This window comes from Sinocyclocheilus anshuiensis, unplaced genomic scaffold (assembly GCF_001515605.1).
Source record: "Sinocyclocheilus anshuiensis isolate Anshui unplaced genomic scaffold, SAMN03320099.WGS_v1.1 scaffold2192, whole genome shotgun sequence".
Lineage (NCBI taxonomy): Eukaryota > Metazoa > Chordata > Actinopteri > Cypriniformes > Cyprinidae > Sinocyclocheilus > Sinocyclocheilus anshuiensis.
In genome coordinates, this window is record NW_015542463.1 from 134,593 (window position 1) to 140,592 (window position 6,000).

The following is a 6,000-nucleotide window of genomic DNA, read 5'->3' on the forward strand; positions in this document are numbered from 1 at the left end:
TTTGTTCAAAAATACAATAAAACAGTAATATTGTGAAATATTATTAGTTTAAACTGTTTTCTATTTGAATATATTTTAAAATGTAATTTATCCATGTGATGAAAAGGGAAAAAAAAACATTTGTTGGATGGAAAGTTTAAAAGAACAGCTTTTACAACCCTCTACATTGCGAGTAAATCACTCGCATATGCGACTAAATCTTCACTCTGGGCGACTAAATGATGTCTAATATTAGCCAATTGCTAATAAATTCTCAGATTTTACTCGCCAGTGTGTGAGTTGGAGGCTAAGTATAAGTTTAGCTCAGATATATTTTCACTCGCCGAACACTCTCTGACTGAGCGCTTCAGAGTTTCACTCTCCGCCAAGCGATCTGTGCTGTTTTTCAGTTCATCTGAATGGATGAGCAACACACCTGTATTTAACGTACTGTAAACTCTAGTGTGAAGCGCACGACTCGCTGTCGCTTTGTTTCACACACACGCAGCGAGAGAGGGAGAGAGAATTGACGCGCTACATGTAAACGATATTCTTTGTTGTATTTTGCTGTCAAATTAACGGAGTTCCTTTGGAATTCTTCCGCTTTTAAGAACTACCGCTTTCTCCGGTAGTGGGCGGAACTAATGCGCTAACGGCAATCTCATTGGCTGGCACTCACCTATTATCCTCCCTGTTTTGATTTCAGCAAATCAGTTCGAGCGAACGCACACAACCTGATTAATATTCATGAATCCAGTAGCTCATCAATCCTTGGTGCGTTTTATATTGTTCTTATTTGTAGAATTCGTCTCATTATTATCTAATCAGTATTTTTGTTAGTTTTTCCCCAATTTTAATTTTTTTTTACAGAAACACTGAATGACCAAAAAAAGCACCACCACCAGTCCAAAGTTCAGTTAAAATTACTAATATGCATTCATACATGGTTATCAAGTTTTAATTCTAATTACAAAAGTTCTATCATTAAATAATATTCATTATAATATAATGCTTGACTGACTGATGTTAAGAGTGTACTTTCAGATATTTATAAAACTGTGCCATTTTACAAACAAATATATATTTATCAGTCTGGCGAGTAAACAAAAAAATTTACTAGCCAATGGCGATTCAATTGCCAAGGTGTTCGTAGAGGGCTGTTTTATTCTAACTGAAAATCTTTTGGAACTTTATAAATGTCTTTATAAATGGATCAATTTAATGCATCCTTGATGAATACAAGTATTGAAGTATTCATATGATGTTGCTAAAAAGAACATTATTTTGTATATTTGGTGTAATGCTGTGTGTTTACGTGGTTTAAGGTTAAAAAAACACATTATTTTTCACATACATATACCGTACATTATTGTTGCTCCTCTCTGCCCGCCTTTCTGAAACGTGTCGATTTTTACAATGCTCATCGTTCTGAAAAGCACGGTGTGCTCTGATTGGCCTGCTATCCAGGGCATTATGATTGCCGAATACCTCAAGCGTGTGACGGAAATGTAATGCCCCTTACCATATTTGGAAACCCACAGCATCTCCACGACATGGCAGTGGTAACAATACTACAGCGAGAATAAAAGTTATGCCTTCTGTCTTTGCGTATACACTTGGGCGGTGTTTTGCAAATCTTCCCACACAGTGACGTTTGATTTGTGAGAGCGTGTTTGAATAAGGCTTTTTAGGAAGGCATGGATGAGTCTTAAAGGGATAGTTCACCCAAAAATGACCTTCGTTCATCTTCCGGACACAAATTAAGATATTTTTGATGGAATCTGACAGCTCTCTGACCCTCCCATAGACAGCAAGGGTACTACCACGATCAACATCCAGAAACGTAGCAAGGAGATCGGTAAAATAATCCATGTGACATCAGGGGTTCAACCGTAATATTACGAAGCTACGAAAATACTTTTTGTGCGCAAAAGAAATCTTAATTTGTGTTCCGAAGGTGAACGGAGGTCTTACGGGTTTGGAACGACATGAGGGTGAGTAATTAATGACAGAATTTAAATTTTTGGGTGAACTAACCCTTTAACTTTTAGAAAGAATATGTCTTTGGGTTTGAGACTTTAGTCTTTGCGACTTTACGGGTCTTTTAATCGCACATAACAGCTTGTAACACTCCAAAGACGTCATATGACCCCTTTAAAAAATACTTACCCCAAATATTTGAATGGTAGTGTATATTAATATTTTATGGAAACATGTTTAGAAATTAGTTTTTAAAAATTAGTTTCCAAACTCCTAATTTCCAGAGTAATGGATGCCGTCACAATTTTATTTTAACGGCCATTGTAATGAAACAACTTTATACATAAGATAAAATCGTAGGCTACTTTTAATAATAATCTTCCGCCAGTGTTTCTTTCTATCTAAAGGCTTTCCATTGCACAGTTACTGCTGTGGCAGATTCAGTGAGTTCATTCAGCAAAGGATTTGTCAGACTGATTCAAACCAGTAACATTTGAGACTTTTTTTGAACAACTAATTAAAAGAACAGGTTCAAAAGAGTCATTTGTTTGTGAATCAGAATATGCTGTATGCTTGTTTGTTTTTCCCTGCAACTCAAACTTTTATTTGTCTCATCTCATTCAATATAGACTAAGACTACAAACTTGCATTAACATTTTCATTTAACCGGTACTTCACCCACCTCTAGTCATGACATTCATCTTATTTTTTGTTAACAATCAGCTTTCAAATGTAGGATTAATTTGCAACCAGATTTAATTTCTCATCCTCATTGCTTGTTCTGCAGTTCTTCATAATCATTATTCAATATTAAGCACTGATATGCTTCTGTCTGCTTCATCCAAACATCTCCAAATTGAAAGGAGATAAAGACTGATTTTGTTTATCTATTCTGCATCTGTGTGAAACTGACTCCGCTTGAACAGTTTGGATTATTTGGATTCTTCAAAGACTAATGTGGTCATCAACCGCTGACAGATACCTCAATGAACGCTTGCCGTTCTTTCGGTTCCAGCTCTGAACGGCCAATGATGAAAGAACCATAGTTCTCTCGTATACAATCACCCTCATGTTGCGTTTTACTTTGTTGAAAGAAGGTTCCAGCAGATCCTCCAGATGGCATAGGCCTCTTTCTCCCGCAGTGCCTTTCCTGCTGTAAAATCGACTGGGTCTACTATCTATTGGCCAGCTCGGCAAACTAGGACACAGATCTAATTGCTCTTTCATGCAGTGCGAATTCAGGGGGGAGAAGACTTCTGCGGATGCTTGCCTACAGCATGCAGGAATGAACATGGTGGCAAAGATACAGCTTCCGCTTGCAAAACAAAAATGCAGCACTAGCAGAAGAACTCATCTTTACAAAAAAACACAAAATGCATCGCTTGCTAAAGACCTGACATGGCTGTCCACACAATCCGGAAAGTGCAAGCCAGTGTCCGTGCATGGCTTGCAAAAGACAAGTCATCGACAGCAAAACGACTCGGGACAAAAAAGCAAAAGCCTGTTCATTGCAGTGTTAGCAGTTGATATCCTACTCTGGACAATTGAGTTGTGTTCTTCCATTTTCTTCTCCTTGATCAGCCCTCTAATTCATCGTCGGCGGTAGTAAACGACAGCACGGTTTTATGTTTAAACCAATACCTGATGCTCTTATTAGTAAACGGCCTTAACTGAATCAATTGCTCCTTCAAATTAGCGTATCAGAAGCAGTAAAGTTATCCATAATTCTCTCTTCAAGCAAGAGCGTTAGAAGACTTGGCAGCTGCTATCACTGGAGGTTGCTAAGCAGCTTGATTCATTTGCCAGCCAGCTCATCTGTCGTTAAAATACATAGCATTGGCTGTCATTTGTCTGCTACAAAACACGCACACACCTTCGTGCCTTGATGCTATTTCCGTACGCGTACGGGCAAAGAATACAGAAGTCCTTAATCTGATTGAGCGTTTGGCTCTCTCTGAGAACATTTTTGTAGACAATTCACAAAGGTAATGGTCCTGATGTTTACATTATGCTGGCTTCTTTTAGCTTTGGGCCGTCTGTATACAGATGTAGTTAATTTACTCCTGCACTAAAGCAGCCCTTAAAGCCTCTATAATCAGTCTGCGTCTGTCTGTCACAGATATCTGTGGCTTTGGCACCTGAAATTGTGGGTTGTCAAAACAAATCCTCTCATGTTACACCTGAGGAGACAATTACACATACACACCCACGTACCGTGCAGGCGGTGGAGGGAATGATTATCTTTGCATCTTAAACGGTTAACGATTAGTATTGAGGAGATTTAATGCATGCTGAGCATATTTTAGGGTGTTAATTGCTGTTCGCAACACATTTTACTTTAGGGATGCACAATACAAGTTCTGGTTAATTAGCTGGTAATTATTTTAATGTAAACCAGAAAAGTTCATAAAATGTGTTAATATGAAGGAATAGTCCATATTAATTTTTCACAGATTGTATTTTTAATTATGCATTGCATTATATCGTGTTTTAGGGTTAAAGAAAATATTCATAAACTTAACGGAAAGTGTCCTGACAGAAAATTCCACACAGTTATTCTCACAGTGTTGTTATTCATATATATATATATATATATATATATATGTAAATTCTATACTATTTTTAAATCAATTAAATGAATCATTAAAGCAAAAAATCAATCATTTTAAGTGCATCACAACATTATAATTAGGGATGCATCGATCCGATACTCAGTATCGGTATTGGCTCCGATACTGGCATTTTCTGCCGGTCAGACGAGACCGATCCAAATCCAATATTCTGCGTATACTATTGTTTATTATTGTTAAGCCCCACAAAAGCACAAAAACATGATAAAGCACCATAAAGTCAAAGTCCAAGTGTTCTGAAGCCATTCCGTAGTTTAATGTGAGGTACAGATGAATATTTAAGTTGTTAAATTCAAGTTCACCATTCAAACTGCGTGTTGCATCCGGTTACGACAGTCAAGGCAATGAAACGCTCTTCAAGAGCGCACAGTAACTGAGATTTAAAACTGTTAAAAGAAAAGGCTCAATAAACTATCGCTGATTGCCAGTATGGAACCGCTATGTTGTATATCCATATTTTACTTCCATATATTGCAATGCGAAATAGAATATCCAAAAAAACGCAGGATTCTATTTTATCATCAGGATTTGATTGGATTGTAAAAAATGGGTGCTATTTTTATTTAAAATGCACATGTTAATTTCACTCCACAATTTCCAAGTCTTTTATACTTTCCGAGGCAAGATTTGTGTACTTGTCTTGTGACGTTTGTGAGACGTAAAACAGTTCAGCAAAAGAAGTGGAATTTTATGATTTGGTTAGAATCAATCAGCCATTCATAAAATTATGCTGTAACGCATTAATTTTATTGACTCCACAGAGTAAATTGTATAGTAGTTGTATAGGTTTATCATAATTTATCTTTTTTTTTCTTTGGACCTGGTGCTGATGTTTTCTTTGACTCTCAAGCAGAAAAGTTCTTTCATAGCAAACTGACATCTGCAACAATGCATGCTTAGTCTTTACAGCCCAGCAAGCTACTCTGTTTATTTTTGTTTCTAAAGTCATCTTACAGTAAATGACCTGGAGTTGCAATCATGACATTATGGTTTATTTTAAAAGACTTAAGCTTGAGTTTGCACAGATATAATACACTACGCAGCAATATCTCTTCCCTTTTTTATGCGGAGCGCTGCACGCTGTGACTCCATGTTGCTTCAAGTGCATCTGAAAAAATGGTATCGTTGCATCCGTAATTATAATATAATGTATTTGCCTTCATCTAACGCTCACTTATTAATCTTTAAAATACTAATAATTTAAAAATGCTATTAAATGTAATCTTTAGCAAATCTCATAGTGAATATCCATTTTTCATACTTCATATTACTTGCTAAAGATTACATTTAACAGTGTTATTAAATTATTAGCATTTTAAATATTACCTTTTGAGTATTAAATGAAGCAAAAGGTATCTAAATGTAAAAACGGGAAATGAGACATTGTGCAATTAAATATCTATCTATCATC

The 6,000-nt window shown here is 36.4% G+C and overlaps 1 protein-coding gene across 5 annotated transcripts in view; it reads left to right on the forward strand.

The window, feature by feature from the left end:
* The window catches only part of ncoa2 (nuclear receptor coactivator 2), a 113,900-nt gene that overhangs the window by 16,799 nt on the left and 91,101 nt on the right, over positions 1–6,000 (forward strand). The gene's annotated exons all lie outside the window — the stretch shown is intronic.